General features: G+C 40.0%; 1 long non-coding RNA gene across 2 annotated transcripts; it reads left to right on the top strand.

The window, feature by feature from the left end:
* The first annotated feature begins 5 nt into the window (after positions 1-5).
* LOC121283101 lies at positions 6-13,307 on the top strand. Of its 2 annotated transcripts, none has more exons than XR_005944187.1 (2): positions 6-374; positions 13,101-13,307. It is a non-coding gene; the product is annotated as an uncharacterized LOC121283101 (long non-coding RNA). The 2 variants fall into 2 exon arrangements; XR_005944188.1 differs by having other exon boundaries at positions 13,049-13,307.
* The last annotated feature ends 602 nt before the right edge of the window (positions 13,308-13,909 follow it).

Raw genomic sequence — 13,909 nt, 5'->3', positions numbered from 1 at the left:
CCCTTCGGCTCCGTCCTGCTAATGAGCCGCCCAGTTGATTGGTGATTTTACGCGTCCTGACCAATTGTGAGCCTGGAAAGGCGGGGTTTTGACAACTAAAGCCAGGATGGATGAGTTAAGAGAGAGGAGGGGTGGGGAAAAAGGTGTCGGAAGCTTCAACGTACAGTAAGCATCACTGAGATCGCTCTTTGAAAACATGTCAACAAAATTAAATATTAACCAATGACAGAAGGCATTTTCCCCCTGTCCTTCTCCCTGCCCCCAAGCGGTCTCCATCCTTCCCGCTTCCCGGATTAAGAGTGCCCGGCCCCGGACAGAGACTCCACGGCGCACCGCAAAACACCTAGAGCCGCTAAAATCTCCAAAATCCGCAGGTAACAACATACAGGCATGTATCTATGTGCACTTATGTAAAAGATAATAGGAACGGAGCTTGAGCGGGATGACAAGTCTTAGACTTGTATGTTACTCCACAGTGGGTATATTTATTTAAAATGCTGAATTTATAATTTTAGGCATTTTTTTTGCTGGTTATTTGGAATTATATTGTTTAGTGTAAGTAGAATATTGTAACCGTATGTAGCGTATTGTAAGGAATTGGAAGAGCCTGTCAATGGAGCCCTGCAATTCTGTTTCCAAGACCAATTAACAATTGTTCACCTTTGTCCTGGTTTAAGCAGCCAGGTACTGAGCACAGAGCATCTACACTTTATAAAGTTAAAAGAAACAGAAACGTCAGTTTTAATCTACTTCCTTTTTTTGTCAAGAACAAATATTTAAGTTAACAATTTGTGGTATCCACGTTGTTTTTTATTTTAAAACGTAAAGTTTCCAAAGCCAAACATTTCCATATTTATTTCTACTGATTTTATACAACCACTATCCCTTAGCCCGTAAAATCACCAGCTAACAGGAAAATAGACTTTTTTTTAAAAAATCGCGGTGGGTCCCACCAGATGGCGTAATTAGGATTTGAAATAAAGTTATTGTGAAATAAAACGCGATCTTAAACTGTAAAGCAGATCAGTGAAGTTTTTTTGGAGGTGGGAGGGAGGGGGCAATATTCCTCTTTTCTACTTGAGTTGTCTTATGTGTGGCTGGTCCGCAGAACCAGCTCTGGCGACGAAAATAAGGACGTTGCCCTTTTTAATTTTAGAACCAGCAAGTTGTTCAAACGCTTCAGCGCTTTGCGAGTCGTGGGAAAAGCCGAGCGGGACGCGCCAGTAAAACCGAACATCTGACACTGTATCTTAATGCCTATACATGCAGCACATATATATATATAAATATTTAATATATATATAATACATCTGACACTATTTTAATGCCTGTACATATAGTATATATAAAATACATCTGACACTGTATCTTAATGCCTATACATATAGGCACATGTCTATATATATAATACAGGCCATAACTGTAACTTTTGAGTTTGTGGGGACTAGGGAAAATGGGTAAATAGAAGGGGAAACAACACTAATTTTAATTATGTACGATTCAGGTTGTTTCTAATGCATTTGTTTATTGGGGTTAAGGGCTTGGTGTTTATTTGGATGATAATCCCAAAAAGAAGTCCATGAGAAAATGTCAAAGAGGGGGTGAGGTGAGAATCTGAGGGGCGCAGGAGAGCAGATTTTCGGGGTGGGAAATGTATTCGTCCAAACCATCTCCTCCGATTAAGTCGGACACGGCTTGTCGAGAGCGCTTGGCGCCAGGCTGCTGACGTCCAACAATAAGCACCGTCTCCTGTCACTTTGCATTAAGCAAAGAAATTTTAACAGAGCCCCTCCTCTCCCCAATCCATCCAGCAACCACCTCCCCCACCCCCCCCCCCCCCCCCCCCCCGCCCCCACCTCCCCAAGCAAATATCCTCCACTGAAAGCATGGAAATAAAAGAGCATCTGCCGGTTTCTAATAGGGGAGGAACGCTGATTTGTTTAAATTCTTACTTCGGTTAGGTTTGTATATATATCTATATATATGGTATATATATATTATATATGCAGCATTAGGGGGTCGGAGTGTCCATGACATGCAAGCGGGCAAGAGATGCACTTTGATCGGTCACGGCTCTTCTTCGGCTCCTGGCCCTTTCCAGTTGATCTGGCAGAACGATCGAGAAAAACAGACACACGCACACATACATCATTTACCATCTCGGAAAAGGAAAAGTTTTAAAATTGTTAATCTTTATTCTTTCCCGAGATCCTCACATCTGCCGCTTTACTACGTGAACCTACACAACTGATCCGGGCTCAAAGATCGAGTTATTTTTTGAAGTTCCTTAACAGTAAGCTGATGATACAGTTCTAAGAACGTGCCATCATTTTTTGTAAACCCATTAGTTTAATGTTTCGTACTGAACCTGGTTTTTCCCCAGCCGAACGTCAGGAAACTGAATACAGAGACGGCGCCAAGAAGTGTTTGCTTGGTCAGGTTTATTAGCGCTGTTCTGCATTATTCCCCGAGTTTTTTTTTATTATTCGATGTAGGGAAATTGTATGATATCTGGATAAATAAATCCTATTCCCGGCTTCAGAATCTGTGATTTGTTATATAAAAAAGTACTTCGTTACTGAGCCGGATTGACTATCTCAACGCCGCCAGTGTGCGAGCGGCAGATAGTCATCTGGGTCTCTATCGAACAAGGTGTGATGTGCCTTTTGTCTTTAGTCTCCCTATCTGTTGACGAGATAATGTCACTGGCGCCACAAGCAGCTCCAATACCTGCAACAATAAAAGGACAATCTCTCTCCATTTATACTGGACCATTGTCTCCGAGACTGTTCTTTATTCATTTCTCCACTCTAAATCAAAATGTTTAATCAAAAAATGTATAGGTCCTTTTTGATGATGACTTTACTGGCCAAGTCCTGTGAGATAACTCGTGTTTAAAGATAGCTGCACAGCTCCACCACCACCTCACACAATCACTTACCAGCCAGCCAGAGGGAGGTCAGCTCCCATTTCTCGGCGTTCTTGTTCCAGGTAATTACATCCTCACCTAAAATTGATCATAGTCTGCGAGGTCTGGCCAGATAGCCCGCCAAAGTACTCAGTAGTTCTGGCACCCGATGCAGAATGTTATTCACAAGGGCATGTGCTTCCTACAATGTTCGAGAAACATTTGGTTCAAAGCTTCACCCAGACAGAAGATAGAAAGAAAGATAGAAAGATTGTAAAAAAGATGCGTGCTATTCTTAAACAGACAGAAAATAAATGTAAAGCAGAGAGATGGGAAGCTTTGCAAAATATGATCCTGCATCTATCGGAACTAAAGCTATTGATGGGGCTTTGAAGTAGTTCGTATTAGATGCATGATTTCTCAAGATATTCATATGGGATTTTTTTTTCGTAAATCCTTCTTTACCGTCGTATCCAGTCGTTTACTGGAGAGTTTATTCCACTCAAACGTCCACTCAGACTTGTTAGGCCAATTCTAGTTAAGAATATCAAACAGATAGCATTGCAGGCGAGTTTGGAAGTGACTTTAATTTGAATCTAGATTTTATCAGATAGAGAAATGGTTCAGGTTTAAACGGAGTCGTACAATTAAAACCGTTAATGAATAAAATGCAATTTAAAATGCACTTTTGTTATCTTTCCAAGAACCAAAAAACTCAAACACAGTTAGAATAATAAAGATTATGGGACGAGGCCGAGCGGCTGCAGACCAGAGATTGGATAGGACTGACGGATTGGGGGCGATTACCCTTCTCATTAAAACGACAACTTCCCATGGTTTGGTTGTTAAGCGTCAAAGCAGATGATTCAGGCACCGTGTTTTCAGTATTTAACCTTTGTGGCCGGTGAGAGTTCCAAGCATCACGTCCGAAATACACCAGCTGGTCAGGTTTTGTATTATATAAACGTGTTCGCTGGGTTAGCCTGAGTATTTGGAGGTCACTCTTTGGTTACTGTAAGTGCATTAAGCTCACATGTTTGGAAGGCAATAGGGTATTTTTCCATTATGATATAATTATCAGAAAAGTTTTATTATCTATTTAGATAAAAACACACACGCCTTTCAGACGGTTGTGTTTATGGGGAATCAAGTTAGCAGACTTTGTTGCATGTCAGTGGACACTCTGATAGAGTTTACTGCGCAGACCTCTCTGCATTTTGAATTATGAATATATTTATTTAATTGCACAAGGTTTATTTATTTGAAAAGCACAAGCACAACTCCAAACTTTAAACACAACCGTGCATCAATTAATCTTTAATCTTTCCTCTATCTGCCTCTTTTTTTCCGTTTGTTTCCTGTGTCCAACACATTACCGAATTATACAATAATTTCTACTCCGTAACTGCATAACAAATAATCCCATAACATTCCAAACATGCCACCTTAGTGCACCCACAGTATCCAATGCATATGGTGAATGTATACAGCTACATATACATTGCAAGTTCAAGCATGTAGTTGTATATTAAATCTATTTATTAATATACATTTACATTTATTGAAGAAACTACATATTCTCTGGATCAGCCTCGTTATTTCGAGGTCTGTCTGGTTCCTGTGGGTATATTAAGCCGACATGTGCAGCGCTCATTTGGAGACACAACTTTTCTGAATTTCCGTAGAGAATAGATACTATCGCTTTTTATTGAATGGACAATGTGAATTACAAATTCAACTATTTTGTGTTTTCCTTTACAAATGTCAATATTAAAGTTTACAGGTTTTTTATTGTTTTGTAAAATAATTATAAAGTACTTACGATGATGCTGAATTGCATTCAAAGGATTACTTAGTAACAGATCAGTGTTTAAAATCCTGGTGGAATTTTTTTAACTGAGAATTTAAGTCACCAAAATAGATGGACAACAGATATAAAAACGTTTTGTTGTTTTCCGTAGTCATTCCAGCTCAATCTAATCGTCTCTTTTGATTATGCATTATCACTGCACATTGTCGCCTGAATTTAAATTTCAACTGAAATTAAAATAGTTAGAAAGCTGGAAAAATTAAAATGCATGTGTTTTGTGCATGTGTGAGTTTATGTGTTTGTTTTGTATGTGTTTATGAATGGGTTGTTGTGTGTAAGTGAATGTTAGCATGTGAGAGTGAGAGTGTGGTATGTGTTTTAGTGTGAGAGATACATGTTTTCGTGTTTATTGCGTGAATGCGGATGTGTTGTATGAGACTGTGTGAATCTGCGAGAATGTGTGTGTATATGTGTCTGAGAAGGAGTGAGCGTTGCATGTTTTAGTGTATGTATATATGGATGTGTTGTGTGAAATTTAATGTGCCTGCGAGCCTGAATGTGTGCTTAAGGGCGTGATTATATGTTTGAGCGCACGAGTGTGCGTTTGTGCGACAGTGTGTGTTTGTGTGTCTGTCAGGCTGTGTGGGTGTGACAGTTTATGTGTAAATGTTTGTGTGTGTGTGTATGAGTGTGTTTGTGTGTATATATGAGTGTGTGTCTATCAAAGTGAGTGTGTAGGTGTGGCAGTGAGTGTATTTGTGTATATATGTGTGTCTGTCAAAGTGAGTGTGTGTAGGTGTAATAGTATGTGTTTGTATGTATATGAGTGTGTGTCAGTGTGTGTAGGTGTTTGTGTGAGTCTATATATGAGTGTGTTTGTGTGTTTATGAATATGTGTGTGTGTATGCGTGTGTTTGTGCGTATATGAGTGTGTGTTTCTGTGTATATGAGTGAATGTGTTTCTGTAAATATGAGTGTGATATTGTGTGTGTGCAACGGAAGTGGAACCACAAAACGAATCCAATAATAAAACTCCAACTTCCATATTATACGGGATTAATTTTACATCTGGAGTTCAATTTAGCAGATGAGGGAGTCTGAGCGGATCATCTCCACACCGGGACCCACTTCCTCGGCAATATTCCTCATTATTTCTTGATGTAATTATATATTCTTTTGCGAGTCCTTTCATCCATGCGCTTATTTTTCTCTGCTCTGTTCCGCATTTCAGCCCCTATAGCTTGATGTACACTCCATTGTTTATTTCACTGTTTTTCCTAATTGGGATTAATTTTCAGCCACCCCCACCCCCCACCCCCAACTCACCACCCTCCTCCCCCACCCCCGCCCGATATGCGTTTCTAGGACAAGTCCTAATTTAAATTTATCCTTTCTCAATCCCACTCCTTCCTCTCTTCTTCCTCCACTCCTTCCTGATACCCATTTTCATTTTCTCTTTTTCGCCCCATCTCTGCCTATTTTAGCAGAGACTCTGGCTCTGGCGCCAGGCAGTTTAAGACCTGTCAAAATCCTTCATATTTTTTCATGTCACATGCACACTATCAATGCAAAAGCAGCAATTGAGCTCGCCTTTCCCATGTGTTCTGGGAAGGCAGTGGCTGCGATTTGTTCCGCCACGTCCTTAGTGTCTGTACCTTGAGTCAGCAGGTGCTGCTGGTGTCCTGTCCAGTTAGAAGATTGTACTGAATCGACAGAATCAGCAGCCGCGGTTCAATGTAAAATTCGCTTTCAACCTCTCAATCTCGTCTGCCTCCCTATCTATCCCCGGCACTCTATCTTCTATACCTACTCTCTGCTTTTTCTTTCCCGTTGTTCCTATCTCTCTCCCCTCTTCTATCCTTCTCTTCTTATTTATTTCTCCGTATCTCCCCCCTTGCTGCCCGCCTCCGCCTCCCGACGTGACTCCCTCTGACTTTATGCTTCCACCTCTCTGTGCCCTTGTCTGCCTTCTCTCGGTCCCTACTCTCGCTCTCCGTGCGATTCTCCCTCCCTTTCTGTCGTAATATCTTCCCCTTTCTCCGTCCTTCTTTCTCACTCCTTCTCCTTCTCCTTCTGCACACGGCGAATCAATCTGTAATTTAAAGCCCATCACCGGGTTCCCAGCTCAGAAGCACATTCTTTGCCTCCTGCCTCCCAATTTACCATAACAGACACTTCACTCCATTCAGACCAACTAGCCAGAGCACTTCGCCTTGGAATGCTATTCTTCCATCTCTTTTCTTTTAAAAAAATCGCTAAAACGTTCAAATTTTGGACCTAGGTACTAAATGAATATGTAAGTTTATTACCATTCAACGAAATCCCTACCCTTTTTACCATTTGATCACATTAAATATCATTTGTGGAAGCCTAGATTGTAGGGCCAGTGATATTACAGTGTTTGTGCATAGTGACAGTGATAGTACAGCGTTTGCATATAATAACTGTGTAGTGACAGCGATAGAAATGTGTTTGTGTATAGTTACAGTGATAGTACAGCATTTGTGTACAGTGACAGTGATAGTACAGTGTTTGCGTATAATGAGTGTGTAGTGACAGTGATAGAGTAGTGTTTGTTTATAGTGACAGTGATAATATAGCATTTGTATATAGTCGCAGTGATAGTACAGTGTTTATGTACAATGGCAGTGATAGTAATGTTTGCATATAATGACAGTATGTAATGACAGTGCTAGAACAATGTGTATAGTTTCAGTGATAGTATGGCATTTGTGTACAGTGACAGTGATAGTACAGTGTTTGTGTATAATGACAGTGTGTAGTGTCAGTGAAAAAAGAATGTTTGTGTATAGTGACAGTGGTAGTACAGCATTTGTGTATAATGACAGTGATAGTACAACATTTGTGTATAATGGCAAGGATAGTGCAGTGTTTGTGTATAATGACAGTGTATAATGATAGTGATAGTAGTGTTTGTGTATGAAAGGGTGCAATTAGCGATTGTATAGCATTTGTGTATAGTCACAGTGATAGTACATGTTTGCATATAATGCCAGTATAGAGTGACAGTGATAGTAGTGTTTGTGCATGAAAGGGTGCAATTAGCGATAGTACAGTGTTTGTGTGTAATGATAGTGAGAGTACAGTGTTTGTCTATAATGACAGTGCATAGTAATAGTACAGTGTTTGTGCATGAAAGCATGAATTTGTGATAGTACAGTGTGTGTATAATGATAGTGAGAGTACAATGTTTGTGCATAATGACAGTTACAATTAGAGTGATAGTAAAATGATTGTGTATAATGACAGTGTATAGTGACCGTGATAGTACAGTGTGTATAATGACAGTGTATAGTGACAGTGATAGCAGAATGCTTGTGTATATTGACAGTGTACAATTACAGTGACAGTAAAGTGTTTGTGTATAATGACAGTGTGTATAATGACAGTGATAGTACAGTGTGTACAATGTGTGTAGTGAGAGTGATAGCACGTGTTTGTGTACAATGACCGTGTATAGTAACAGAGACAGTAATGTTTGTTTATAGGGACAGTGATGGTAGAGTGTACATAATGACAGTGTATTGTGGCAGTGATAATATAGTGTTTGTGTACAATGACATTGATAGTACAGTGTTTGTGTGCAATGTCTGTACAATAACAATGATAGTAGTGTTTGTATATAAGTGATAGTACATGTTTGTGTATAATGACAGTGTGCAGTGACAGTGATAGTAGTGTTTGTGTACAATAATTATGTATAGTGACAGAGATAGAATTGTTTGTGTATAGAGACAGTGATAGCATAGTGTTTGTGTATAATGACAGCGTGTAGTCACTGATAGTAGTGCTTGTGCACAATGACAGTGCATCATGACAGTGATAGTACGTGTTGGTGTATAATGACAGTGGTAGCACACTGTTTGTGTACAATGACTGTACAATGACAATGATATTACAGTTTATAATGGCAGTGATAGTGACAGTCTCGGGTCAGGTTAAAAAGTAAGACTTGCGACAATCGGATGTCTCAAAGTGCTTCACAGCCAATGGAGTTATTTTTGAAATAAAAACAGAAACTGCTGGAAATACTCAACAGGACTGGCAGGACGTGGAGAGAAAAACGGAGTTAATGTTTCGAGTCCAATATGACTCTTCTTCAAAAGTTAACTCGAAACGTTAACTCTGTTTCTCTCTCCACAGGTGCTGCCAGTCCTGTCGAGTATTTCCACCATTTTCTGTTTTTATTTCAGATTTCCATCATCTGCGGCAATTTTGCTTTTATTGGAGTACGTTTTATTGTAGTCACTGTAATAATGTAGGAAACGCGGCAGCCAATTTGCACACAGCAAGATCCCACAGCCAGCAATGTGATAAATACTAATGTTTCGTCCTTAAATGTAACTCTACACCCAAAGTTTAGAATATAACTGTGCTATTGACCTTGTAATGCTCCAGACCATGTTTAAAGTGAAAGGAGGTATTCACTTCGATGTTGATGCCGGGGGATGGGTTATGGGCCCCTCTTGAGTCCAGTACATAGTCAAGTGTTTGCATAGCGATCGAATGCGTATGGATAAAACGGGGTCAAAGTCCCCGTCAGCGGGTCAGTGTAACGAGAAGGGTGGGGGGAGAAAATTAAGGAATTAGGCGAGATATCCACTGAAGTGAAGGAACTGGCGCAGTTTCTGCGGAAGACCAGTGACAGGTCCTGACAGACGGGTACCGGGGCTCAGTGTGTTCCATCGGATTTGCAATCCGACCTTCTCCAAAGCGGAGAAACTGTATTCGCCGGTACCATTACCTGGGGAGATACTGTTTCACCTGGGTAATCGCTGTGAGACAGTAGTCATTAATTTCTAATAAATAATCACAAATAATTACTCTCATTCAATGAGCGTTTCCAATTGTGGGTCACGTTTGCCGATGCACGATCCACTCCGGTTTAAGGGGAACGTGTGAGTTTCCTAGCAAAGCCTCTGGTTTTAGAGGAAAGTTTCTGACTCCAAGCTAGATCCACTCCGGATTTAGGGGAAAACATGTGTGTCCCCAAGCAACATTCAATCCGGTTTTAGGGAAAAGTTGAGTCTCCTGGTTGGATCCGCCTACGCTTTAGGGGAAAGTTTGTGTTTGCTAACTTTGGCTTTAGGGAATTTATAAGAACACAATATGAAATCTTGTTGCCATTTACTTCAGATTGGAAAAAGAGATCGGAGTAGTGGAGATAAGGCGATAGATAAAGCGCCGGTGTGAGTCATGAGAGGAATGTCTCACTGCGAGGGAATAATTTATCTAGTCACTCTGAATATCCCATCGCCACAATAGTAATATCAGTTCTGGAAAATTACATTTTCCACTGTTCATAGCCACGAAGAGGATCAGAAATAGCAAACAGAAGAAAGTTCCCTGCACTAATTTATCACATTTACAGATAAAAGCCAGTGTAATTCACCCCCCACCCCTGCGAAAATTGTGAATATTATATGACCTTTAGATAATGTAATGGTATATGACGTGTATATATCATTGCTCGTATAACACATACACGATGTAGATTCCGATGTACAGAAATGAAGTCAGTAAAATGGTTTATCATATATATTACGTCAGGTAAATATACCACTACTAAATTAGCTTTTATCTGATTCTTTTGTGTTTGCATTCTGGAACATTCTTAGATAGTGTCTTTCTCCTAATTCAATGCTCAGAAATTTCAGAATTATGAAAAACGTTATGATCATTGAACTGCTCTGGCCTGTAAAGTGTTAAGAGTAAAAAAATCACACAAGAAACCACCTGTCCGCGGACCCTTATCTCAATTCCTGTAACTAGCTCAGGCGAGAGAGAATAAAGAAAATAACTATTAACAGCGGGGTTGTATAAGAGAGAGAAGAATTTGACATAAACCGCTAATTAGCTGGGAATGCACATTTAGCAATGGGAACAACGGTGCAGCCAACTCCCCGGGTCATTTACTGTTGATTATTATATTCATCTATCCACGATACATCAACAGTAATTTGTTACCAGGTTTAGATATCATGTGCAGGCAGATTTTCTATCACATACACCATAATAGTGCACTTATCCATCGCTGGAGAAAAATAACCCACTTCTGCATTTCTTGTCCTGATGCTACATTAACTACGATATCAAAACGCAGCGTGTAAGATGTGTTACATCAAGTATACTATATGAAATGTGTATGTATTGGACACAGAATCAATTATTAGCGAACAAGCCTCACTGTTTCTGTAATTTTCCTCGGCGTATCCAGTAAATTGTTATTTCCAGATTGTTTAATCTATGATATTATCAATTTTGACTCTCAATCGGTCGGAATATATTTATTAAAACAAATATTTAACATTTTGGCAGGCACACAGAATGGTAAATAAAGACAAATATCCGCAGTGGGAGGTGATAAGTTTGCGAAATCATTTCTGTTTAATTAAAACATCACTACTCCTTCCAATGATTTCGTTTAAGTGGAGTTTTTAACATTTATTTAAAACAATCGTTGATATAAAACAGTCGCAATATATCGCTGAAAAAAGTGACTTATAATTTCAAAATATTACCAACTGTTTGGGTCAAAGGTACATTTTAATGTCAGTGTTGAAGTGAATGACATTTGGAGATGGGAGTGTTGAGGCAGTTCCCAGTTGCCATTGACTTGGCCAACTTTTCGCTGGTGCTAAATTATTTGCTTAAAAAGTGGATAATAATTCAGATGTATCGTTTGGAATAGGAATCCTCTTACCAAACCCCAATTAATCCTGGTGTCATACATGCTGTAAGCAATTTTCTTTGTGTGTCATTTACCACCAACTTTTTCTCTAGTGAGTCTACCTATCACCTCTCTTGTCCAGGGACTGGAGGGTCCCGGCACATTGCAACAAGCTGTTGCGCCATCCAACCCCAGTAAAGATTAACTCTTGAGAACTTTGGAAGATTCTTCGTGGAGCCGAATTTAATAACTATTCAGGGATAACGCCGGACCAGACGCTTCTAGTCTATCATTAATTTCCGCTGGTCATCCTTGTTTGAATGCTAATGACACTATTGTGTCTATATTAATATTGCGAAAGGATTAAATAATGCAGGAATGTCACATCTTACCGGATCTGATTCTAATAATTCAGCTCCGGGCATTAACGTTCCTGGACATCAATTCAATCACTTTTACTCATTAGGTAGAGCTCCGGATCCAAGCCATTACATTTATTTGAAAGCTAATTATAAATTCATCCTTCAATAATATTACTGGATAATAACACCATTTAATATATTCCACACTTGCTGATTATGAGAAGATGTCTATCTGTATCATCAGTGGCAGCAGGTGAAGGACTTTGCGCCATTCCTGGGACAGGCGAAGGTGCTACATTAACAAAAGGCCGATTTTATTTGCTTTCTACGGCCCCCACCCCTTCACATTCTCCAGTTATTGCAACCCCCCCCCCCCCACCCCCACTCTTTGTACAATTTGCAAATCAGAAAAAATAGCTTTTATAAAACTCGATCTGGTCATTTCTTCGTGTCTAATAAAGTAATTATGCTTTTCAATCAAGGAATGTTTACATTTTCGTTTTGCCGCTATTTTTGCCTATATAATTTTCTGCCCAGTTCGTCATTTTGACTTTAATTCCAGTCTGTTTGATTCTCACGCGTGTATTTGTTTGATCAGTTTAGCCTAAACCATGAAAAAAAAGATTAAATGTCAACCAGGAAACTATATCCAACATCAGATCATCCGCGGTGCAATAGCCCTTTTCGGTTTATAAACGGATCTTTAGACCTATTTTAACAGCTAAAAAAAATGCGGAAAACATGGACTTGATATGGAGGACAGGACGGGCGGAAAAATATCCGGGATACTGATCTGGCGCACGGTACTGGACACCTGATCCTCGCACCCGACTGGGTCAGAGGGATCGTTTCAACTGGTAAAACAGAACTGGAAATTAAACACACAAAGGCCAGCAGAATAATCACAGCGACTGGAGCATCTGCTACTGAAACATTGCTTCATCTAACAGAGCCGAATCCCGCAATTAGGCGAAATTAACTCTCCTCACGAGTGTTTAAATGTTCCTGTTTTAAAGCGTGTACTGTTTTTTTCTCTCTCTCTCGCTTTTGCGACTGGAGTTTCCCTCCTGTACGGTATCACTACTTCACATGAATCTGGGGCTGCTTTGTAAGGTTTTCAATGAGATGTGAAATGCACTCAACTTACTAATCCTCCATCTTTGTGTAATTTGCAACATTTATTTGGATGTGTTCGTCCTCTGCGTATGTTTCTTGTGCAAGTCGCAGAGTTTCACAGCCTCTCTCTTTCTCTTACACACCCATAATCTCCCCGTCAGGTGGTCGGTTGGGGGCGCTGACACCAATAACTGTGTTTTGCAACAATAACAGGAACAAGAAAAATCCTGGAGCACGGAAAGCTGGCCCATTGCAGAACAAGCATCCCGGACTGTCCGCTACCAGCAGAATCCACGCCGGTAAATTTCCAAACCAAACTCCGCATCGGAATAAATGTCCGAGTGCCTTTAAGTGTAAACGTGTTTCTTTTTGTTTGTTGTTTAACGCAACCATGCAATTAAAAACAAGTTATTTTTGTTTTCTTTGGGTTCGGTTTGGTCATTTTCAAACGCTAGGTTCAAACCAGGGATCAGGCAGGATGTGACGAGAGGGTTAAATGTCGAGGGGTTAACGTTGGGACTCAGGGACAGCAGAATGTGGAGGGGCTTGGAACGCCCTCTCTTCCCTGGAGATGTGCATCGTCTCATCCCCACCCCGTCTAACTTGAGCGGTCACTGGAGTGAGTACAGTATTAGCGGCGGTGGTCAAAACGACCACAATCATTTCAAATGATAATCTGGCCGGATAGTTACCCAGATTCAGCAGGGCAGGAACAGCGGTGTGAAGAGAATAGTGAACAAAACACTTGTGTAATTCATCTAATAGCCTTTATAAACGAAATTAACTTTTTGTAGTTATCGATCTATAAATTATTAACCAGTCTTTCCCAGTCCATCATATATTAATTATTCAATTCTGATCCACCATTCAATGCGATGAGATTTTTACAAATATAAATTTCGGCGAGAATTAACGGATAATGGGCAGATCTTTTTTATCCGGAACGAATGATTATTTTTTTAAAAGCATAACTTATTGACATCTTTAACACAATATGCTCCTGTGTTTACGTTTCGAGTTCT

Source organism: Carcharodon carcharias, chromosome 10 (genome assembly GCF_017639515.1).
Source record: "Carcharodon carcharias isolate sCarCar2 chromosome 10, sCarCar2.pri, whole genome shotgun sequence".
Classification (NCBI taxonomy): domain Eukaryota; kingdom Metazoa; phylum Chordata; class Chondrichthyes; order Lamniformes; family Lamnidae; genus Carcharodon; species Carcharodon carcharias.
Note: the sequence above shows the minus strand (reverse complement) of the source record. Positions and strands in the feature narration are given on the sequence as shown.